At 42.5% G+C, this 25,518-nt stretch overlaps 1 protein-coding gene across 10 annotated transcripts in view; it reads right to left on the minus strand.

Annotated features, from left to right (window-relative positions):
• Window positions 1-25,102, minus strand: part of TEAD1 (TEA domain transcription factor 1) — a 161,680-nt gene extending 136,578 nt beyond the window's left edge. For 4 of the 10 annotated variants that reach the window (XM_055721976.1, XM_055721975.1, XM_055721974.1 and 1 more), the window contains exons 1-2: window positions 24,825-25,102; window positions 24,062-24,202 (exon numbers count right to left, since the gene is read on the minus strand). The gene's annotated coding sequence lies outside the window, so the exon portion shown is untranslated. Of the gene's footprint in view, window positions 1-24,061; window positions 24,203-24,824 lie in introns of those variants that run through there. The other 6 variants (XM_055721979.1, XM_055721978.1, XM_055721977.1 and 3 more) reach the window with 2 other exon arrangements.
• Between the last annotated feature and the right edge of the window lie 416 nt (window positions 25,103-25,518).

Raw genomic sequence — 25,518 nt, forward strand, 5'->3', positions numbered from 1 at the left:
CAGCAAGCCCCAGAGGCCCCCCAGCTCTGCCCCCACCCCTAGCAGTGCCAGCGTGCTAGGGATGCTGCTCACGGAGCCAAGCCCCTACTCTGCCCCAGATGTGCGGAGCCTCACCAAGCCCCACCGGAGCTGTAGAGCCCACGAGGCTGCTATAAGTCCTTTTTTTATTTTTTATTTCCTTCCTTTATGAACGGTGCCTCGTTATTACAGAATTATGCGAGTGCTTAATTAACGCTACGAGTTAATCACTCTGCCTGAAGTTTCCCTCTCTTTCATGAATAAAGGACGCCAGCCCAGCTTCCCGTTATCCAGCTACCAGCACCGGCTCTAATAAAGCACCATCTTCGGCCAAAGCCAACCGCAGCCATCGCACAGATACGTCACGTCTGATGTGTAGCTGTAGATATCCTTTCTTCTGTGGGGTTAATACTTGCCCTTGGGGATAATTGTGCAGGACTTTAGATGAGAGATCTCCATAAAAGGCAGTTAAGAGTCACCCAGCTAAAACCACACATAACTCAAGCTAGTTTACCCCTTTGCATTATTTAAATGTCTCCCTTTAATGTGAATGCATCAATTTAAAGGCACAGTGCTGCCAGCGCTCCAGGCAGGCGGCTCTTCTCTGGCGACCAAATGGGTCTCTTCAGAATTTAAATTTGCATGCATTTCAAAAATGCGCCTATTCCCTGGGCCTCCCGGCTGCCAGAAAAAACAAAGACCTGCTCCTGCCTTTCCCATGGCTGCCACGGAACCCGCGGTCCTGCACCCCTCACCTGGGTGCCAGGCAGGTAGGGGCTGGCCGGCTCTCCCAGCCGCATGTGGAGAGGGAGACCCAGCACACGGGCATTTCAGCCCCTCGCTGCTGGGGACCCTCCGGACTCCGAACGAGCTCCCGGCCACCCTGTGAGCGGACCCGCAGGAGGAGGAACCGCCACCGGCTGCTCTAGCCCTTCCGCTCCGCTTCCCTGTTCCCGGAGCACGGACTGTAGCTCATGCCTTTCTTGCAAGCACTTCTGCTAAATCAAAATTTACACCAGTATGTGCAGGTAACCAGAGACTTTCTGAAATGACTTGGCTTTCCATTTTTAAGATTACAATATTTTTTTTTCAGATTTATTTCTATGTATATTTATACAAAGATCACCAGCAAGGTTCAAGTTACAGCAATTAATGAAATTTAACTCTATTAATAGGGAGAGAGCCTTTTTGAAAACAATTCTTGTTTTAACATTAAAAAAATGCAAACAGTAATAAGAGTGAGGTAGAAATATTTTCATTTGATTGCATGATTCTTTCTCTGACTACACGCATGAACTTGTTTCCTGGTCAAAGGGAATTTTTGCGGGTAGGAAAAAATAATTCTGCCATCCACTAGTCCCTGAGTATCTTGTTTTTCTAAGGCACAAAGGTTTTGTCGGTCTGGTTACCTAGGAGTGAAAGTTATGTCTCATAATCCGTAATTCTATTGCCCATTACACACCATCTGTTGACAAAGGCAAAGATAATCTGATTTTTGTCTTTTAAAAACATCGCATAGCTATATCATATGGTACATGCAATATGATAAATAACTTATTTAAATGTGGTGCTTCTGTATAGCTTACAAATCCATGGTCACTCTCCGTTAACCTGAAAGCAGTTTTGAGCAGGGTGTTTTTTCGTCTGTTATTTCAAATGTCCACGTCCCTAGCTAAGGTTTTTTGTCTATTTACAGTCACACCTCAAACTGTACGATTAAACAGCTAGCATCTAATCTAACCAACCTTTAAGAACCTGTTACTGGAATTCAAAGCTTTGCATCTACAGTGGAACAAATACAATGGCAAAGCTGTTTCATGTCCCAAAACCAGCCACGTCTTATTGCAGTGTCTTTAGCCGGAACAGCCTGATGTAATTTAATTACAGGCTACTTGTTCAATGGGATGCAGGAGTTCTCAAGTATTTCAAGTAGATTCTGGGAGTCTACCCACAAAGAGCTACTTGCAAGATAATGGTCCATCAATATATCTGCAGGTTTGCAGCAGATTTGCTTTTGTCACTTTATTTTCAGTCTCCAAATGTAATCAAAATAGATAGTGAGTTGCCAAAAGTTGTCTCCTCACGAAATAAATCAAAACAAGAATCAATCACGCCGGGCAAAAGAAAGCTCTTACACAATTAACCTGGTGAAGGGAAATAGGCCGTTTGCTGTTGCTCAATTCCTTTACCAAACTGTTTCAGGGGCCCTGACATTCTCTGAGGCCAAACCTTCAAAAAACAATCTCATCCCCTTCTAATGTACAAGACACACCCGAAACATTTTCAAGAGGAGTGGAAAGTAGTAAAAGAAGATTTCTGTGATTTGCAGTCAGGTTATTCTGGGAAGATTACATATTTCTAGGAGACTATAACGCACATGTACATCTGTACCTCTGATACAATCACATAATCACCATTCAAATCTAGATAGCTATTTTTCCATGCAGATTTTTGTTATTTTCTCTTCCTAGAAAATTAACCACTTCCAGGACTCAAGAACTGAAGACTTAATCTTCACCTGACTCTTCAATTAGAATTCTGAATAATTCCCATTTTTCTTGCAGGCCAGCTTTAAATCAGTCTATCGGGCTGCTGCGTCCTTTTGCACTGGCAGGTTTCATTCCCACCAGAGCCTCTGGGCAAGCCAAAGCCAAGACACATTCCTACAATAATCTCCTTTAGTGATACACCTGCATCACTCACCAGAAGTTTCCACGGTCTCAGGCTTCATTCGGGGAGAGGGAGGCAGCAGTGCTCTGATGAAAGACAATTCCTCGCAGAGTTTCATGTTAGGCAACGGCTCACCAGCAGCCCAGCCACACACCAGAACATTTCTGCAGCCTGGCAAGCACAGAAGATGGCACACGAGCCCCAGGTCCAAAGTCACAGGTGTTCCATTATGTTGCTCCTCTCTCACATGCACCTGTGGAGTCCTAAACGCACCAGACTTCATCCACAACATGTGGAAAGTTTGCTCCATTTCCTCTACCCTCTAAATTCTAGTGTCCCATGCTTGCTCCCTCTGACCAGGCTGTCCAGCTGCCTATGCCTATCAGGTATGTTCTGCTACTACAGGGATTTGAATAAAGCATTTAAGTGTCTGGCAAGCATTTTCTTCAATGAAGACACACTATGAACTAGGCAATCTTATTTTCAACTGTGCTGCCTGCCAGAAAAGTGCACAAACTTCCAATAGCAAAGAAATGAGGTCATTTTGGTCAACTGCCAAAATCAGCACATTTCCTCTTTTGGTTCTGGATGCTGCACCTCCACACTCCACGATGTGTGACAAGTTGTGAGAGGGAGATAGATGCAGCCTCTCGGAAAAGGAAATAAAAATTAAACCAGTGGATGTTATTGAAAAAACAAAGAGTGGTTGAAAAAAAATTATGAAGCATGTTGATGTCCCATTACCTCCTCCTGAAGATCTACGCAATTGGGGGCCAGTGTAACCTTCCTAAGAGAGGTGTAAATGCCTTATCTTGATATTGCAGAAATTTAAAGTCTCATCCTGTTAGAGGAAATCAAAAGGCTGACATGAGGGGTGCAGTTTTTGGTTAGAAGGGTGGACTGGAATTTAGCAGATCAGGATTAAACCCCAGGCTTGCTACAAGCCCCTGTAGGGCTAGAGCAAGACTCCTAACTTCGCTCGCCTGAGACCCTATCTTGTGCCTGGCCTCGTGCATTTAAAACTAAGTTTTCCTGAGCTGTGAATATGTCTTTACAGTAGAGCAGAGTCCGGAACAGTGGATTTTGGATGCTCATTTGGGCCTCTTAATGCTAATGCAGCACAAACCAAAATGACAGTAGTAGTAGTAATAAGAATAATAATAGTAATTATCTCTCAGTCTTTATTTTCAAGTTAATGTCTGCCAAAAAGTGTTAGAGAAGTTTCTCATTGTAGCAACTACTACATTAATGTGTGTAATTTATAAGCAGCTCATCTAAATAATTTGAATTTTTTATTAAGATTATTTTCTCATTTTCCATTGAGAAGCCTTCTTAGATACTGACTCACATTCAGCCTTGTAGGGAAAAGTGCCAAGCATTTGTTTTTCTTATGTCTCCAGTAGTCGACTCCTGCATTAAACTCAGCAAAGCCAAAACTGAATAGGAACAATCTTAATTTAATTATTAAATATATTTCAGACTTCACTGTGATTTTAAAAAGATCTTTCACGAGGGGTAGTGGAAATGTGCCAGGGAAATCTAAAAAACTGTATGTAATCCTCTCTCCCCACCCCTTCTTTTTTTCAGCCTCTCTTAAAAGGAGGTTAGGCGAACTCAAATCTAGTGGAGTTAGGGTGAGCTAGTTTCACGTCAGGCTTGCTAGAAAAAAAAGTTACCAGGGCATCATGCCAAGCCTGCCACTTTTGAGATATATAAATATGACTTTCTTTCAGGGCAGTTTTACAAGGGGCACAGCAAGAGGCTCGTATACCACGGCAATTCAATTGCAGATTTAGCTACGCAGCAGCTGCCACTGGTTCATTACAAGCAACAGTGCGCTCCGAAGTTCTCTTAAGAAGTTTACAAAAGGGACAGTGTCTTTATCTGACGCCTGTTACAGTGGTGTGGAGATACACAGATGGCCTTCGACTCTCACCTTCTGCATCACCCAGAGCCAAACCCAGTTCTGTAGAAAGGGTTAGACCTTAAAATTTTCCTGCTCTTTTCCTGATGACACTCCCCTCATCTATCTGATGATCAGAGACAGCTTACTTTCCTTGGGAGGGTCAGATTGGCAGATGAACCATAGTGAGGAAAGGAAGCATGTTAAGTACGAAAACATTCTCATAAGCTTTCACAGGAAAAGGATGTAGCTAACAATAAAAGAGAATACTGCATTTTTCTGCCAAACTTTTATCATACAAGATTATGCGTTTCCAAAACTTACGTTTATACTGCTTAAATACTGGTAGTCTTACAGCTACAGGAGGCGTGTCCCAAAATACCTTGCCTGTACTCCCCGTTGTCAGTCAGTTCTGGAGGCTTCCTTTAGAGGTTAGTAACAGGCAATCGTGTCGCCACCTGACTTGACTCAGGACACCAGCAGAGTGCCGGGAGCTACCAAGAGAACCGCTTCACCATCTGAGCAGTCCCATGAGCAACCTGTCAGTGAACACCTCCAAGAGCCACTCGGCAGGGCTGTCACAGCCTGCTCAAAGCAAGCTTCGTTCACCAGACCCTCACCCCTAGTATTGATGGCCTGGCCTCCTGCCAGGCACAAATACTGTTTGCTGTGCCGTTGGAAGGCTAATTACTTAAGGTTTGTCCTTCCTCCTCTGGGGTCATTCCTCGCACTTCTTCAGCTTTGCAAAGCTGGTACAGTAAAGCCAAAGAGTTGATAAAACTACGGTCTGGGCATGGCTTTGAACTGCTTGCCTTTTCTTGGCTTAGCAGCCATATCATTTGCGGTTGCACTGAAAAGCTTCAGCTCTGACTGTTCTGGCCAAGTTTCACAGCTTTCGGTACCTTTCTAGGGAGCAATCAGAATGCGCTTTTTGATGGCCCATCCCTAGTCCAAACATTATTCCCAGAAATGCACCAGCCAGCGGAGACCCACTGATGTTTGCTTGCTGCCCTCCGTGCCACCGGGGCAGCTGGGTTTGACTCATTCCTCATTTTGTTCACCTGTGGACACGTCTGCCAAAGAGGCAGCCCAGGTGATTTGTCCCCCACACAGGTGGCTGGACAGACATTCATTCGCACGCCGCCCTCAGTTCACGTTTGGTGTCTCACTGGGGGGATGAATGCCCGAGTCAACACCTGCGCTTAATTTTACAAATGCTTACAAAGAAAGAAAAGCCGCTGGAAGGACATTCTCAGAAGGGGATCCAGCGGGCTCTGCAACTTGCCTTATCCTTATGGATCTGGAACTGCTGCACGCGATGAAAGCAGTCTATTAACAGTTCATCATAAAACATGCTTGGAGATTTTACGTCCTAAATTATGTATATGATTGTTTTGCCTGTTTGGTGACTCTTGGCGTAGTGGGAAGTCCAAATCACTGTTACTACACCTCTAACCAAGGCTACACCTGGCACCTTTAACTATCATTTAAATTAAAAAGGGAAAAAGAAAAAAAGACAAGTCCTCAGCAAGAATATTTCAAAGAGCTGTGATCATTGCGTGCAAAAAGCTGTGATCATTCTGAGAGCAGCCTTAAATACTGACTTGATGTTTCTTCTGGTCCTGGGATACACCAGTTTCATCATGTTACTTCAGAGGAGAATCAGCTTTTCTGCAAGGACTGAGGCCTATGCACCAGTTTCACCGCTTAAAAACGGTTCTTTACATACATTTTCATAATAAAGCACTTTATAGCTATTACCCAATTATTGCTTGCAGCATTAAGTAACAAGGTATTATTACTCTAATTTTACAGAAGGGAGCAAATCATGAAATCTGAAATACTTATTCTGCTTTTGTGTAGGCTTTCTCATATTAATTAATTATGAGACTTAATTACACTCAATCTCACCACTCCAAGTCAATTACAGAAAATTGTGTAAAGCAAAGAAGTAGGGAAATCTCTATATCAGAGACAATCACTTACACTCACAGCACTTTCCACATAGGTATAGAAAAAGTCTTTGCAAATATTAACTCACGCACCCAATGCAAAGGGATGGATTTTTCTGGTTTTTCCCCAGCTGCGCCTACACGACTGGTCTGAGCAATGAACACTTCTCCCAGCTTCCTCACTCAACTCTGCCCCAGAAACCAAATGCAAATCTCTGCCCCCTGACTTGTGCCTTAATCACATGATCACCTTTCTTCCCAGAAGCAGTAAAAAAATCCCCAGGCATGTTAAAAACACCAGATTAAAAAAGCTGTAATCCAATGACTTGAAACATGAGTCAGTAATAAATGGCACATGAGATAGATATAGATATAGATATAGATATAGATATAGATATAGATGTGTTGCAAAATATTTTTAAACTTTCTATTTATTTTGAATCTACGGCAATTAACATTGCTTTACAAGTTTTTGTTCTGCTCAAGTATCTACGAACGCTTCCGCACCCTATGTTGAAACACTAATTCATGATTTCCTACAGCACTTAAGACACCGGGATTCACAGCACGTTTCAATGCCTTCAGCAGCAGCAGAATTCCTCAGGGAACCATTCTCCTATTTCCAAATCATGGCTCTTACAAAGATGGACTAAGCCAAGGCAAACTGGCCTTTTTTTATTAATACCAACTGGTCCTCCCATAAAATGCACAGATTTAAAATCAGGGGAGAAACGAGCAATTACCATCTTTGGCAGTTTGTCTAAAGAGGGTATGAGTTCAAGTAAATCTGCTTGATTAAAATTGGGGAAAGACACTGAACTGAAAAATAATCCGAATTTTCCTTAATCTCTTTACTCTGCCAGCAAATGAATGCTGCTTTAAAAGACTCCTTGTGAATAAAGCTGTAAATGTAAGTGGAGGAGACTCCATTCGCTCATGACTTTGACTTCTTTGGAGCAGAGATTTCCCCCCAGTCTTCACAGTTATGACATTTTGTGTTCGATCTGGCCTATTCCAGCAGAATATCCAGTCTGCACGTCTCGCAATTATGCCTTGTTTGCATCACACCATAACAAGTGCGCTACGAGATTTCATGCGCCGGAATCTACCACGCAGTATATTTTAAATGAGCTCCAGTTGTCTAAGTCAGCCTCATGGCACGGCAGAAGAATTAAACACAATGGGATCTGGCAGGCTGCATTCACAGGACTGCATCGTAAAAAGGGGAAAAATAAACACTCGCATTTTGACTGTTTCTTAGCATTTTTCTGAATACTCTTAAGTAAAACAGAAATACTTTGCTGAGACTGAAAAGCCAGAGTTTGCAGGTGCAGTTAAATTAGGCACCTATCAAACGCATTCTTCCTTATTCTGCAAAGCTTTCCTTTCTTTGCCCAGTGGTACTTCCATGTTTCCATTAATCCAGGAAAAGGCAGCTACAGTCTAAAACAGGGAGAGATAACCTAGGCATTCAAAGGAGTGAGATGCTCAAATCTATGCCTGAGTTTCCATACCTAATGACAGCTTCACCCCGACCCGGGTAATTCCCCTATTCAGACAAGGGGGATGCCATCCACCTCCATTTAGGCACAGAGGGTGCATGGCCAGCATCTCCCTCTGGAAGCCTTCAAAGGCACACAGCTCTCTCCTCTGAATAGACAGAGAACTAGGAACTTTCTAAGAGTGGCTTACCAAGCATCAAAAATTTAGCAACAAAGCTTCAGAACAGACACTTTCCTTGAAGATGCAGACTATAAATGGCAAGCGTAACATAAAAGCATCAGCCTACATCTACCATAGTATCATTAAAACTAGTATCAGCGTAAGTTCTGTGTTAATAACTGTCATGTATTTTCCATGCTTTTAATACTAACCCCTGAGCTTAATTATTATATTTAATGTCTACGGCAGCAACACTTCCTACCCAGCACCCATCATCAGTCCAGCAATTAATTACATACCACTGACCTTCACAGAACACCATGGCAATTTTATTACTGTACAACTCAATTGCATTTCGTACAACACTGCCCCATAACTATGTCTTATTGTAAAAAAATAATGTGCATACAAAAGGGATAGTTGAGCCAACTCAACTACTTATAATTTGCAAGAATAAAGAGTATTTCACAAGGTTTGCAACATACATACAAAAAACTTTGCAGCCTTAATACAAGACAAATGTTACTAAGATTTACATTATAGACAAAAGCGGAATGGAAAATATTCCCTGAAGTCACAATGGCAGGGCTATGCAGTATGCTATTTAAAAGCTATTCACCAACGTCCTTTCCCTTTTAGCCAGTACCCTATGGTAAAAATTCAACTGAAGAAAGTCAGTTAATTGAAATTGTGGTTCTACAGCTGAGGAATTGGATGCGTAAGATGGAACAGCTGAAGGACAGGACTACACTTCGATACACTATCCGGCACTAAAAGAGAGGACTAGCTTGCATGCCCTGCGTCTTCTGCCTTGGATGTACCTCTGCAAGTTTGCCACTTTGAGGGGGCTCCATCCTGCTCATGCCCTGCCTCACTCTCTCCTCTTGTTTTTAGGATAATGCTACCACTCAGCACGTTTCAAGTCTCCCTTCTTCTTTCCAAACCAAATGGTTCACAAAATAAATAATTATTGTATGACTACTCTAATTACAAATTGGCATGCTAACATAAAAGCTAATGTAAGTAAGGGCAAGAAGACTTTCTCCCTGGGTCCAAGGGCTGTGTCCAGAATGAAATAACTTGTCACGCCCAGGATTTCCATGCTACCTTCCAAGTTCCCAGACTCAAGCGACCCAACAGGACACAGCCACAAACCTCCACACTAACACATCTGCACAGCCACAGACTCCTAGAAGGAAAGGGACTGGTGCGGCAGGCAGCATAGACCTTTTGGAAGGTGCACATTGCACTGAGGAGTCCCAAGAGCTGCTGTTTTGATAGTCTGCACTGTCCTTGCGCACTTTTAAGTCACCCAAATTTCTTACTGGAGCCATTAGTAGGCAGTGGGCTGGCAACATGCATGGTGAGGCGAATCACCCACCTCTCAAAGTTGTAAGAATATCAAGGGATAACTATGGAGTAAACTGGAGGTCACCACCAAGCTTTCTTGCAAATCAAATGAGCAAGGTATTATACTTATTTTAAAATACTGCATCTCCCAAACACCTTGTTCAGTTTTTCACAAGCAAGGAAAAAGCTTTCTGCCATGGCAAATACCACACATCTCAGGCAACACATTTAATTTCACCAAAACCCAGTTACAACTGGGTCTACCATGTCAATCCGGTTTCAAACTTTTTTTGGTTAAATATTTGAAACCTATAGTGCCAACAACAGCAAGATATCTAACAAACAAAACTCAGCAGCAGCACTTGGCTTTGAAGACTTGCCTGCACATTGAATGGATGATGTGTCCAAGGCAATTCAGAGCTATATGACTGTAGTGGGTTTGTTTTGTGGGTTTGGGTTGGGTTTAGTTTTTGGTTTTTGTTTGTTTGTGTTTTTTTTTTAAGTTCATAAAAATTTTTCCGTCAATATCAACATTTTATTACTGCCTGTTTTCACAGATCCTTCCATTTCTACAATACAGCAGAGGAAGTGCGAAGTAAAACTGGGTTCATTGTAATGAAAAAGGGATCTCATAATTAAATTCACTTTGCTCCCTAATCACAAATGCACAGAGAGCACAAACCAAGGAAGAAGTATGTAAAGTGATGCTACAACGTAGCATGCACAATTGAAAATCTTGTTTCCTGTAGAAGCGTGAGTTACAAATCAGAATGGAGAGTACACACATTATTGAGATTACTGAGTACACACATTATTGAGATTACGGAAAAGTTGTGGGCAAGGCTGTGATTTGGAGGAAACAACCCTGCTCTGTTTGAAACTAAACACAAAATTCCCTTTGATTTTGCTGACACCTTGGCTTAGATATTCTTGAGGTCTGATCACAGGGCATAATAACGTGTGTACATAAATGCCTGGAGTGACTTGCTATACATCTTGATGTAAAAAGAAGTTACGAAGCGAATGCAAAGATGACAGATGAGCCTCCCCTCTCCCAGCCAGGAAAGCTTTTATTGCCATCTCTTCAACACTTTCACTTCTGCCAGAACTCCCCTCTACCCGCTTGGCCCCTCCAGCTGTCCAAAGTGTCTCTTCCAGACAGCACTGCTGAGCAGGCGGGGCGTGGATTAAACAGTATTAGATGTTCTTTCTGTCATTTTGTTTTCGGTAATTTAGAAAATTATTTTTCTTGTTGTAGATATTTTTAACTGGGGTGGTGAGGGAGATGTTACAGAAAAAGTAAGAATCTCCAAGATCAGAATATATCAGAAGCTCAACAATGCTTAACGTGTCTCTGTGACCATGAATATGTACACAAGCACACACACGTGCATGCACACACACATTAAGATTAAAGCCAAGTCTTCTGGAGAAGGCTCACAAAAAAACCCAAAAAACAAACAAACAAAAAACATGTTCAACAGGAAGAGTCTGTTTAATGTAGGATTTAAGCAAGGCTCTCTCATTTGCATAGATCACTTACAGCAACAGCAATTCATTAAATTCTCCCATAAAAATCGTGCTGTATTTTGTCTAAAGCGACACATTCCTTGCAGATCACAGTGCCTTTCTCATGTTGTTAATAAGATAATCTGTTACATGAGGCTTACAAATCCATTTAAATTGATTTTAATTAATGAATCAATCACTAGCCACTGATGACTTGGTCTACAGACAGCAAGCAATCCAAAGCCCCAGGCCTCTAATCCCAAACCAAAATCCACATTAGAGCAACAGGACATCTCTCTGATCGATAGTAACACAAAGATGTTCAGTTCATACACATTTGAAGGGTATGAACTCAATCAAAATGTATCTCCAGATCTTATGCATTACAATTCCCATATTCAGGACTGTTCAACTAGGAAAACAATATTAAATCATTTACATTTCTTTGCAAGTGAAATAAATGAAATCAAGCAGAACTATAACCAGCTTCTAAACTTTTAGATGCTTATTCCACTTGAAAGTTTTTTTCTTTGTTCTTAAACAATCAGTCGTTTAACATTAATTAATAGAAAATTGCACTTCATATGGTCAAACATGAAAAATGCCTTTTACGTATGCTTTGATCCTGTGAAAATTCACTGCTGTTCTCTGCTGCTAAAGTGCTTAAATTTTCCCTTAAACAGAAAATAAGCAAAATTTCTATCCAAAAGCAGCATGCAGAAGCAGCGTGAAGAACATCCTTGTTATTTCAGTAAGTTAATTAATATAATTATTGTTATTACAAGAAGTTAATTACAATGCAGTAAGTTAAATCCACAGTAGGTGGTGTGATGCTGAACATGGCAATCCTTAAAGCATCACCTCCCCATAGCAGAGGGGACACACCTGAGTGAGGCTGCTTCTCCTATGTACACAACCAGCTGGTGTTCTAGCCCAGCACCTGTGGATAAAGCACCAATTAAAACAACCAACAGAAAGGAAGAAATGATCCATGCCTCCCCAGGAGCCTCATTCCTGGATGTAAGCATCTAGCCCTTCTTTCAAAGCCCACTCCTTTTTCTTAAAACATGACGGAGAAGGAAGGGTGAGACAAGCCAGCTTGCCTCCGTAACAGTCCAGCTGTTTATACACGGTGCTAAGCCCAAGGCACTCTGCTCACATGATGTTCTGCACTGCACAAGCTCCACGGCACAGATTTCTGCTTGTCTGGGACACGACTCTGTACTGAGCTCCCCCACCTGATAAGGACTTGCCACCAGAAGCAGAGCAGCAGGTACTTGGAGAAATTTAGTACCAAGAAATGAGATCTCTACAAACTTCTTGTACCAGAGGAGTTGGTGCTTTGAGAATTGCAGTTATGGACCAGTTACCTGTTCGCATTTTTTTCAATACTATCTGCACCTTCATGGTTCAATAGCATCCCATTAAATATTCTAAGAGAAATGCAGATTTCCCCCCCACCAGCTGAAAAAGCCGCTTGCTTGGGTGCCCTCTGCTGCGCTGAGAGTCCCAGCAACCCACCTCAGGCCCAGCTCCATTGTAACTGAACACATCCAGTGGCCTGTCCCTGGATGGGTGCTACCAGCTCCACTGTGGGGAAGAAGAGCAGTTGTCATGGGCCACTGGAAAAGCGCCCACAAAAACTGCGCTGACGCAAACCTGTCCATTGGGAGAGAAGAGTCTCTTCCTCTCCCTCAAGGGCAACCTCACCCACAACTCAAAACAGTCCCTCAAAGGCTCCAGTGTCCTTGTCTGAGCAAGGGATCGACCTTCTCCAAGCCTTTCTCATGGACACGGAGTTGTGCGGACAGAGGGAAGAGGTGGGAAAAGTCTCTGTTACAGATCAGGTCTCCACATGAAAAGGCTCTCGGGTCCCAGCTGCCTTCAAGCTGGTCTGCGTTCCCTCCTCCTCCCCCAGCCCAATCCTCCTCTGTACCGTACCACCTGACACACACAAGGCTCGAGAAGCACCACCCTGGACACCAGTATGGGATCACTTGTGTCAGCCACCTGGCCGCTACACTGAGGTCCACCTACCAACACTGAACTGCACCAGCTAAGAAAGAATCCAACTTGTAAATTGCTTTATTAAAACAATTTCACATATTATCCAACACAACAGATGTTGTTGCCTGACGTGCAATAACCATTCTGCCTGTTTAAACGAAGAGCTCAGTATTTGTTTTTAATCAATACTGCATATACAGTTTAACCAATGCTGTCAAAAGTAGCTTTATATGCAGTGTCTCACTAGTTTATTGCTCTCAATGCTTGTGTTCTTCCCAGTTTCTCATGAACAAATGATTTTCTGGAGGGAAGAACAAAAAGAATAATTACAGAAGGTAGGTCTGGCTTTTATGTGCTGCTAATTAATTAGTTAAATTAACCAAATAATAAGTACAAGATACCAAACTATCTTTCATAATATTTACGAAAAACCTGAAGGGTTGAATACTTTCCAGGTGTAAACACATTAAGACCAACCTTGTACCAAAGCTGAATCTGTCCCAGTTAGCTCAAAAAGGTAAAGAGCGCATCCTCTTGCAGACGGGCCGTAGCATACAGGCACCCCACATTTAAAGAAACAGATTCTGCAGCCACCAGCGCTTCATTGACATAGAGATAATCAATGTGTCCCCGATTATGAGGCGACAAACAGTTTTCACTACAAAAAAGGAGACTGAAAAACAAATCATGTGTTTTTATTTTACAAGATCCAAGTTTGGGTTGTTTTTTTTTTTTCCCAAGCCCTTTTGGAGCACTGAATCAGAGTAAAAATAGTTTGTTGCACAAGAATAAAACAAAGTAACTGCTAAATAAACATTTTAGATTTACTCCTGTGTGTTAAGTTCTCATTCCCATTACTCTTCAGGAGTTGGATGATAACACTAAAATATCTCCCTGTTGTCTGGTAAACTGATTACATGGGTTTTGTCCAAGAACTGTGCCATAACGTGTTCCCTCTATTTCATGTTCTGAATATCGCTGCTGGAAAATGTACTGCAGCACAGAATGTAGTATATGCCAATATATCCTGACATTCAAATCAAGACCACAAATTATAAACAGTTTCAGCAAATTGACTTGAGTGCCTTTGTTCCTCAGACATACATCTTCCTATTGCTTACAAAAGCAGCATATACTAACCACTAACGCTGCTATAGCCAGTACTGGGAAAGGAAGTTATTGAAGCCTGGATTTCCTGCTTTCAGTCGTAGCCAAGAACTGTGAGGCTTGTAGTGGTTTCAGGAACTGACTCATCTAATGATTCATGGATATGATACTGGTTTTAATATATTTCTGATCATAAGACTCAAACTTCAGAAACAGTGATGCTTAATTTTTATTTTAAAGTAAAAAAAAAGTACATAAATCAAGTAAACAAATCTTGTCATGGGACAAACGGGCTAATAATTCTAGATGTGTTTCACAGTGCACTCTTTTTAAAAAAATAGTATGTTAAACTTCCTAGGAAATCATTTCAAGAGAATGTTGACAATGAATTTAAAATCCACTGTCAATAACCCGAGTGCTTTTGTTGCTGAAATTCAAGTGGAGGACAGGTAGGATATCAATTGCATTTTTAGATATACCCTCAGGTACACATCTATCTACTGCCACATATTAATCAATGAATCCTAGAGCTACTACTGTTAATGCAGGTGGTTTCTTTAGCTGTGTATAAAAGAGTATCATCAAAAGATCAGCTGGTAACAACACATTCGGGTGTTTGAAACAACAGGAAAGTTTTGTTTCAGGAGACTGGAGCTGTAGAGGTCAATATTAAAAGCAATGACTAACACTGGATCTTAAGCACTCACAAACACATGCACTTTGTGCTAATTCAGAATTCAAACCCAGCCATTTTTACGCATTTGGTTCTCCCAGAGAGAAGCATGCCCTCCAGCGCATCAAAATGCTTTTTGCCCACAACACAAATCTCATCAGTATGCTGTAACTTGAACTGCCAGGCTCTTGCACCTAAAAAAATAGCTTGTGATGGAAGCTTAATTCTGCTAGGCTCATGTATGGAAAAGTACTGGTTTACTTTTTAATTTTTGAACTGCCAGGCTGCAGCTACTCACATGCTATGTACAGTGTCGTGGGGAGGGAGAGGGGGATGTTAGCATTTCTATATTTCACCATGTGCACAACTAGCACAAAAAAAAATAATGCATGTTGCTTGGAGGGGGAGAGGGAAAAAAAAAAACAAAAAACAACACAAACCAGCAGTTAAAACAGTTGACAAGAAAAGGCCAAAGTGCGCTCAGTGGCTGGCAGTCATTTTATGGCTATAGTCCTACAGCAGATTTACTTAGATGACGTCAGTGGCTCCAATCCAGCTTTTCTTTGGTAGCATTTACCACTTGCCTCTTGAAGCCTCCACTATGCTACAGAGCAGTAGACCATAATCAAAATTCCCTTTGTGAAATAGAGTTTACCTCAGGGCACAGAGGCATTGCTAGCTGAATTGCAGGCTCTTCACCCTGTACTGCATGCCCAGAAATAAATAACCTACAATACTGTACTTTCCTTAATACAGAAGAACCATTAAAAGCAGCCTGCTACCTAAAAAAGGGTTCTTTAATTTGTTTCTGAAATCTCAGAGGCCAGAATATTAGTTAATTTTCCGAGCAACCAAGAACTATGATAATTCTACTACCCTTTGGACTTCTTTGTATGTTTTTTAGAGACTTTGGAAGATAAAAGTTATTTATGGGTCATTGTTTCACTGACAAAAAAAATATTACTGACGCGAGAGGCTAAAGTGAATCGGTATAGGAAGCTGCATATTTAAAATTCTTTCAAATGTGCCTCTAACTTTTCAGCAAGCATATATATTGTAAATACACCAAGAAGCAGAGCAAGAAATTACTATGCATAAATACTAGTCAATTTAAAAGGCAAAATACACATTAACTGGAGCTATAGACTCCCTATCACAAAACAATGACTGGAAGCAATGAAACACTAGTAAACCCATGACAAGCAGATACCAAATCAACTAAAAGTTCACAGGCTCTAAAGTTTAACAAAAAAACCCCAACAAACAACACAAACCCTGCAACCATATGAGAGAAGCATGTTATTGCACTAAATAAATACAGATTTGTTATATTTTGATGGACTCATCAGCCCAAAGACAACGATACTCATTAGAGGTAGTAACTAGATACACTAGTGGACTGAAAATTGCCTCTCGCAGTTAAGCACTTAGAAATTACTTATAGGGGAGATGCACACATGCCTCACAGAACTGGAAGTCTCAATACCTCTCCTTTCTCAGCCTCTTCACTTATCTTCCCCCAAATCACATTAGAACAAGAGATCACCGGTCTCATCTACAAGGAGCCAGAAGACAAAAAATGCCATTATCACCCAACCACATGAGTCACACCACAGACCTGAACTCTGAATATAAAACAGATTTAAAATTTGAAGTGACACCCCCAAAACCAGCTCTGTGTAAACAGATGCTAGCATTTCATGGCCCCGCAGAGAAACTACAAGCCTCTGTTAGCAGCCTTCGGTGCCAAGCCGAGGGCAGGAATCCTTTCTCATTTTCTGCACGTGTCTACGTTGAGAGGGAGCATTCCCTCTCGCTTCGCTGCCCACCTCGTTGGCCTCCAGGTGCTCTCTGACAGCTCCTGCATTTTTCCATGCAGTTCATCTGGGTGGACTTCAGTGGGGCATTAAAGAATGGCCACTGTTCCAGACTGTCACAGAAAAGTTTTCTTCTCTTTGACTTTCTTTCATTACTAAAAAAGTGGCATCAGCAAACAGATTTAGAACATCACTGTAAATTTCTTTGAGAAAGAATCTGGTCCTTTTATCAGTCATTAAGGATCCTGGACACGAAAGGCATTGTATAAGCACAAGCAGTCCTTTCTTTCCAATAGCCTGGACAAGGAAGGAGTAGAAGCACCACAGCAACTGGGATGGGCAAAAGGACTCAACAACGAGAAACCACATCTGTGAGCAGCAGCAGAAGAGGTAGGGTAAGGAGGACCTGGCAAGATGGATAGCAAAAGGCAGGGGGGAAGCCACCAAGATCCAAAGCAAGGACAACCTGATTGATCCCTGCCCAAGACAAGTGCAAACCCAAGGAAAAAGGAGGGTCCAGGCAAACACAGACCGATGCGGTGCCCTGTACGGAACAGCGAGACGGAGCCTGTAGGGCAGAAGACACAGAGGAATGTGCTGCAAGGTCAGAGAGCAACGCGGACAGATCCAACCCTAAGGACATCACGGCGGCACTGAATGGAAGACTCTATTTATGGTTGGAGACTTTTCCTGCAACAAAATAATTACAGCCAAAAAAAGGCAGGGGGTAGGGGGAAGATGAAGGAACTTTCATTGAATCATCAAGCCTTCTACAAGGCTTTCTGTTGATTGTGGAAAAAAGGAGAAATACAAAAAATCTTCAAAGATCAGCTGACAGCAGATATAGGAACACTATTGTTTTTAAATGTTAATTTTCTTCAAAGAACAAAGGTAAAATCAGGAATGGAGAAATGAAGCTGTTTACAGAGTTCTCCCTTTTACTTTAAACAAGCTTTAGGACAAAAAGTGAGCATGCATGGTGGTGGTAGATTAAATATGAATAAAATTTCCTTTCTCCCATTAATTAATGTCTCAAAAAATATTTTTTTTAATTGAGATACACAAAACAGAGGCTTTAATCCACTAAACCTCTATGAATTTACCTTTTCTTCCAAAGTCTGTACTGACATTTTCTCCCCTCAAAACCGAAATGTCATTCCTGAATTATAATCTTCCAACAGAAACAGCCACGTAAAAAAATATGCCAGCTAATTCCAAAAATAAGCACCATTGTTCACGGCACCATGAGGTGAATGAATGGCAAGAGATTCCACCAAGGGAATAACTGTGATGTCTATAATGTTAAGGAATAATTTGGCACCAAAAATACCCAAGGCCATACTGGCTGGTGATTCAAACATGAAGCATATCAAAACGCTACTGATAAACTAAATTAACAGATAGCTTATCTGAAGCATATACTAGCCATATGGTGCCACAACTTCTGTTGCGGGCATAACAATAGGCTACTGCAGTCTTAGACTGGAAGCACTATTTGACAAACTGTCAACAGCATTTTTATTTTTTTACAGAGCTCTAGGGCAATGGCACACTCGCCTATTTGCATTTTTTTTAAACAGGTGAACAAAGAGTAAACCAGATGTCAACTTTAGAAATCGAGCTGTCTGGATCAGGAGATTTAACAGAGGCAGGCATACTGCTACAGCTCAAATCTAGACAATGAGCTTTTCTAAAAACACTCTGGCCTAGGGGAGTGGCTATTTAAAACACTTGGCTTCTTTTATTTCAGCACTATGGAAGTGAATTCTGCTCTTAAGTGCCAGCTCAAATGAAGTCATTTTGTTTCACTGGGGCTTTCTTTGCATTTTAGAAATGTAGCATGTACTGTAGTAAAGGAAAAGACAAGTATGAAAAAGAAAAAAAATCTGATTCTTTTTCAACTAGAAGCTAGGGGGTAGAAACTAACAATTTGATCACATACCAATTAAAAAAAAAAGTGAGAGGATAATTTGAGTGCAAGTTAAATGAAATTTATTTTCCCCTTATTAAAAGAAAAAAAAAAACCCAACCAAAAAAAAAGCCCCAACACTTTTGAAAGCTTTAGAAAGACCTGGTATTTACAACCCCCTCAAGCTCCAGGAAGATGAAGTGTGAATACTGACCGATAAGCAAGACTTACAATGGGACTTTAATACGTTACAGAAACACTATCAGTTAATACCAAAAATCATGAAAGTTGTCTTCTTGCTTTATTTAAGAAAATAAAATATTTGTTATTAACATACTATTTGAGGGGAAAAAAAAAATCTTTTAATAACAACCCAGTAATCCACTCAATCGTTTCAAAAACTGGCAAAATAAAAACTACTGTCAATCAATATATAGTCGATCTGTCTATGGTATTCAGTTATGAAAATGTGCTTTTAGTTCTGTTCTGTAGGAATGTGAAAGACATAATGAGAAAAATAGATAACTTTCTGTTCTAATAATCTGTTCTGCTTTGATAGGCAGTTATGGGAACATTTATTTTCTGACTTATATGCAGCTAAGTATGTAGCATTTTTAGATTATCTTTTCAAATTGTTCTTGAACATTCTCGGTTTAAAGAAGAAAAAAAAAAAAAACCAAAAAAAACAACTCCTTTCATGTTAAGTTGAGATTGCACTTGAACTCTTTCCAAAAGCCAGAGCTGTACTGAATTATGATAATTAGAAAGCTGTGCGCATAAAAGGCAGCACAGTTGATGCATTTAAAAAAGTTCATGCCAGAGAATATAAGTTCAATATGTTCTCACATAATTAACATTTCCCATCATTAGCAGCAGTTTTCAGTTCATGTATCTGTAAAAACAACAGCACTCGTCATTGTTTTAGATTCCCAGTCAATAGTGTTTTAATAGTTTTACACATAATCCTAAACTCTCCTTCCCTTCCCCCTCCCAGCACACAGATTTCACGTTCTACCTTCTGACCTGCTAACAAATACACTTCTATTTTGTGCTCATGTGCTTCTGCCGCTGCACGGGTGCCTGCGATTCCAAAGTTTAGTGAAGAGCTAATAAGAGCTAGAAATCCAAGAAGGCCATTTGGAGAGGCACGACAGGATGCAGAGGGAATAATCACGTTGTTCCAGTCAACAATGACTAGAAGACAAAGAACAAAAAGTTGTAGGTGATACCTCCGACTGGACAGGAGCCAAACTAAAAAGGGGTTGGCATCCTTTTGTTGCTCTGAGGCAGGAGCTGGGGGGACCAGGAAACGGGGTTGCAGCCCCGCACCAACCGGCCCAGCGTCTATAAACCCCCAGCACACTCTGCGGATTTTCATCGCGTTCCTGACATATGTACAAAAATTCATCTAACAAATGAGGGCATGTAGCACATGACGGGTTACTCTTTGAGACATTTGTTGACTTCCTGTGTAGAGTATCTCAAATTAGTTGTTAAGCGCCAGGTTTTGACACAGACTCATTGCCTTTTTTTCTCTTCCCCCCACTTCTTCAATCCCTGTTATTTTAAAATTCATATAGTCCTGGTGGAACTTTAATAACTTGATACAGTCTAGAAGTTTTGGAAACTGGATCAGAGAGAAATTTTGGCTTTACCAAACAAGATAAAACTCACAGTGACTGCAGCGGGATCAGGATTTCATACAAAACCCAAGAGGGGTACGGGGTATTAAATTACAAAACTCCTAGTTTAATTTTATGTGACACATCCAAGGAGCAGATTTTAAGTTGGTGCCTCAAAAGATTGAAGGCTGCAACTTTTCACTCTCTTATGTTTTGGAAATGAGCAATCATTAAAACCAAACACAAAATTATTCCAGGAAATATTATTCCATCCTTGTTCCACTTGCAGAAGTCAAAAGGAGTTTTGTGCAAGAACAGAGACCAAGATACGGTCATAAAATGGGAATTTATTGCAGAGATTTTTCTTCTAAAAATGTGTCTTCGGTGTGGCTTAGAGTTGGTTGGCTTTACAATAAATAATGCCATTAATCTGTTCATGTATCACAGGATACAATTTAAATTATACGGTACTTGCATAAACTGCCACAGAACCTCTAACAGCCATTTCTTTCAGGGAGATTATTTACCTCTTGAAGGTTCTAAAATTTTGTTGAGTCTCACTTAAGTTATTTTTTTTTTTTTAATAGTAAATGACTGTAGTTTAGGGATATAAAACATTCCTGCCATTAGTGCTTGCCTCAAGTAGACTGCAGCATGGTGACAAAACAGTAATTAAATCTCAAATCCCAGAAATAAGTAACTACTATTTCACTCATGCAGAAGCAGGTCCCACTGATGAACTGGGGATTTCAAAATAATTTTTAAAGAGCCAATTTGCACCCTCATTACAGCCAATGTAAAGCAGCAACAGGCCAGATGAAGCTGATGGAATTAACCTGAACTTAGACCAGCTTTTTAAAAAGTCAGCCCTCGCCTCATATTTGCAGGTGCTATGAATAAGAGCACAAATGGAATGAGCAATCAACTTTTAACAGACATTTGCCTGCAAGTTTTAAACAGATTACAAGCAAAGCAGAACACAAGCCCCGTACAAAAATTTGAAAAAGCATCTGTGTCAAATCTGATATTCTTTTTAATTGAAGAAACAGAATAGCACCATGTCCTTCTTTAGACATCAAGTATCATACTAACCATGTACATACAGCATATGCTGTAAATATCTTAGTATTTGATCCAGCAAATGTTTATTCCTATGAGTCATCCCAGTCACTTTAACCTGAGTAAGGATTGGATCTAGCAAACCTTTCCTCTTAAATAAATGGAATCACTTCAGAAAGACAGTTTTTAAACCATCTCTGGAAAGATTACAGCATTAATATTAACGTCACAATGAAATACCAGATAAAAGGAGTGATGTGTGCGTGCGTGTATATACAGTCAGAAACCATGTGTTCAAAACGTAACGGTTGAAGGCAATCTTCTCCCAAACACACACATTCAGAACTGTACACAAAATCTTCCCGTTTGGGAAACAGTCTTAGGCACCTTCCAGTAAGATTACTTCTAGTGAAGTTGTTCCAACAGTGTAACTGTCCTACTTTACAGACTGAAAACTGACAGCTATATCAAAATACAATTACATATTTTTATCTTTCACTTTTTTTTTTTTTAAGTGAAAGACACCAGAACTTCTTTGCAGCTCCATGAGTCTTCATTACACTTTTGCCTGCACTGCAGCTTTAAAGTTTGCTTACAAAGCGATGTACAAAGGTAGCTAAAAAGAAAGGAGGAAGAAATCCTTTTTCCTCTGCATGTGACTTAGCCGAGCTTAACTTTTCCAGGCATGGACAAACAAAGCCTAAAAACCACTTTAACGATATCTAAAACCACTACACTGTCCAGCAACAACAACAACAAAAAAAAACACTAGTTACAAATTATACCAAACATGTTATACACATGCTCCCACATCTCCACGTATCACAATACGTTATCATTTCTCAGCTGGAAACTCACGGCAGGTCTAGCTCATAATAAGTTTCTGTTGTTCTTTTTTTGGCTTTTTAATTAAAACTCCTTTAAGCAGAGGCTGTCTTTACCCAGACTCCTGTCAAATCAAAATTTTTCCTCTGCTTCACTGCTCGCATACATCCCACTCAGCACTGACTAAGAAACTGTACAGAATATAAAACCGTAATTTGAACCTCAAGAGCTGTTGTTACACTCTCCTGGGTGCAAAGGCTAATAATATTTACTTCACCAAAGCAGCGTATGTAAAATTGATGCTCGAAATGCACGTAACATGTTCAGGAATAAAGCACTTTCCAAAGGTATTTCTAGATCACTAGAAGAAAGACGGAAATAAATCCTTTGCATCCAAAATTTCTGCTTGGTCAGCTGATAAACCTGCAGCAGGCAAAATGCAGAATTACCCCTACTGGTACAGAAAAAGCCTTATGACCTAATTAAAAACCAGTGCAGTGTGAAAAGCCAAGTTTTACCATGAAGGTGAAAAAAAAAAAATGCACCTCAAGAAAGTTCACCCTTAATGAAAATAATTTCAAAAAGTTGATTTTAAAAACTTGCAAGTTCAAGACGTGACCCAAATATAAAATCTTCATTTTTGTGTTTTAAGAACATGCACTATGTTAATTCCTGTATTTCTATTCCCAAATAAAGTATGCATATGTGTGTGTATCTATAAATATATATATATACACATACACACACAAACATGCAAGCTTCCCTCCCACTCCTAGAAGTAATTTAATATACAGGTCTGTGTCATTTTTAATAGCACCATCTTACCATCAGTACAATCTAATATCCCTGTAATGGTATTCCCCAACTATTTATAGAGACAAAATACATTATACATTACAGACACACATTCCCAATCTAGGGTTATAAGAAGAATCCTACATAATTTTAAATTAAGTCCTAATGTAATTATAATAATTTTTGTTTTCATATTCAATTGCAGGTAGCACTTAGTTATTTGCATGGATTTTCCTGTAACAGGAATTCCCACAGAGATTTCCACACCAGACGTACTGCACAATAACTGAACATTCAGCTAGAGAAAACAGGGGTTTGTCCATGCGGCTCCAAACTTTGCCATTGTCTAGGTCAGATATTTCCATAAAACCGCTAACTGGCAATACTGTGTTTCTAAACTTTATCAGCACTGAGGGAAAGCAAATACGCTTCTGTTAGACAGGAATACAGCTGTATTGGTACTTTTTTTTTTTTTTCTTTCCCCCTGAGGCTCTGCCATTTCAGCTTACATTTCTCATATATACTATTTTACGTCAGAAAGCGCCAGTACGAGCTGACGTTTCTTGGCCTTTCTTTCCCAGATGGTGTTCAACAACGAACAGTTAAAAAATACCGGGAGCCATTTACATTCAGCAAGCTAGAAGAGAGCTGCTCCCTAACTTTCCAACACTTCTAGAGGTCACTTTTCATTTCTTCCTATCAAAGGCCGGCACTTGTTTCTAATAAGTTAACAACTCTCCCGAGAAACGTGGGTGGCTGGTATTTCATTGTTTCATAAATATTTTTATACTGTAACACCGTTCAACTTAAAACAGATTTCAAGAGGAGAAAAATCACGACTAAGATTACGTTCCACCCAGGCAGGAGCGCAAACTTTTTCACTTGGTTAAAAACAAGAGCTGGGGAGTTTTTTGCCCCTCTGGCTTCATTTCTCCTCCTCGGTTTTGTTCAGCTGTTCGGAGGGCACAGCTTTGTCTTAATTTTGTGACAAAAGCCGTACTGTATAACTTTTTCCCTCCCCCTCAGAAGTGTACTTCCTTTGAAACGCTCCTTCTGCGAACAAAGGCTGCCACTGGCCCTCCGCATCAGTGGACATCTGTGGAATAGATCTCTGTAAAACCTTACGGATAAATAAATAAAAAAATATTTTAAAAAAAAACACAAAACAACCTATGGTTCCTACCGAAAGGAAGTTTTCCAGGGACAAGCTCCTCGGTGGTGGTGTAACTGCGACTTTGTCTTTTTTGGATACAACGTTTTTGCTGACTCCCGAAAATTTTCCACTTGAATGTGCAATTAACCAGCAGCAGCGGCAGCAGCAGCTCTGGAGAAGGAGAAGAAGCAGCGAAAAAGGACATTCCTTCTTGCATCTTTCGGAGGGCAGCCGGCGGGGAAGGCAGCCCGGCGCGGCGGGCAGACCGGGGCCGTGCCGCTCGCAGCCCGCACGGCCGGGGCTGGGGCTGAGGGCTGCGAGCGGCTGCGGCCGGCCCGGGGCTGCTCCCAACTTCTTGCTTCCCCGTGGAAAAAAATGTGAAAAATGCCGAGGATCGGTGCGCGCCGCGTGTGTGAGGGGGGATGGGGGGAGCGACTGAGAGCGCGTGTGTGTGTGTGTGTGTGTGTGCGTGTGTGTGTGTGTGTGTGCGCGCACGGGGTGCGCGCCCGGCTGCCGAGCGGTGACTCAGGCAACTAAGTGCGGCGGCGGCGGCGCGGGGAGCGGGGCGGGCGGGCGGGCAGCGGCCGCCTGTTGCAGCTCCGGCCGCGGCCCCGCCGCGCCGCCAACTCCGCGGGAAACAACTTCTCCCCCCGCCGCGGCCCCTCTCCCGCCGGCCCCGGCACCTGCGGGGGGCGCCTGGCCCCCCCGGGCCGCCCCCGGCCGGGACCGACCCCCCGCCCCGCCGCACAAAGCGCCGGCGGCGCGGCCGTGCGCGCCCGCGGGCCCCTCTTACCTCCGCGCCGCGGCCCCCCTCCGCGCACCGCCAGCGCGCCGCGCTCCGACGGCAAACTTCGCCCGCCGCCCCCGGGCCGCCCCGGCTATTTATGGCCCCGCGCCTATTTTTAATCCGCCGCTTGGCTATTTATACCGCGGCGGTAGGTTGCCGCGGGCCGGCGGCCGGAGCCCTCGGAGGATGAGTTGCTGCCCGGCCGGCGGCGGGGCGGGCCGGGCTCCCGGCCGGGCTGCGCGGCGCCAGCGATGCGAGGAATGCGCGGAATGAGGGGAGGAATGAAATGAACGCGGGAGCGGGGCGGCCGCGGGGCGGAGCGCGGCCCGCCGCCCCCTGCGGCCGCGGGCGGGCGGGCGGGCGGGCGGGGCGGCGGGCGGGGCCTCCGCGCCGCGCTGACCTCATAGGGGAGCCCGCGGGAGGGGGCCCGCCGGGGGGAGCCCGGGGCACGGCGGCCACTCGGCCGGTGGCTGCGGCGCGCCACAGCGGGGTCCCGCGGCGGGGGCGGCAGCCCGTGGCGGCGCAGCGGAGTTGCAAAGTACGGGGTTGCACGGAGGGTCTGCAACAGGGGGCTGCGGTCTGCACGGAGGGTCTGCTGGGCGGGCGGGCAGGCTCCCCTGGCAAGCCCAGGGGTCTGCAAGGAGGCTCTGCCGGGGCGCACCGCGCAGCCCTGTGCAAAGCAAGCCCCGCCGGTGCCCAG

Source organism: Falco cherrug, chromosome 10 (assembly GCF_023634085.1).
Source record: "Falco cherrug isolate bFalChe1 chromosome 10, bFalChe1.pri, whole genome shotgun sequence".
Classification (NCBI taxonomy): domain Eukaryota; kingdom Metazoa; phylum Chordata; class Aves; order Falconiformes; family Falconidae; genus Falco; species Falco cherrug.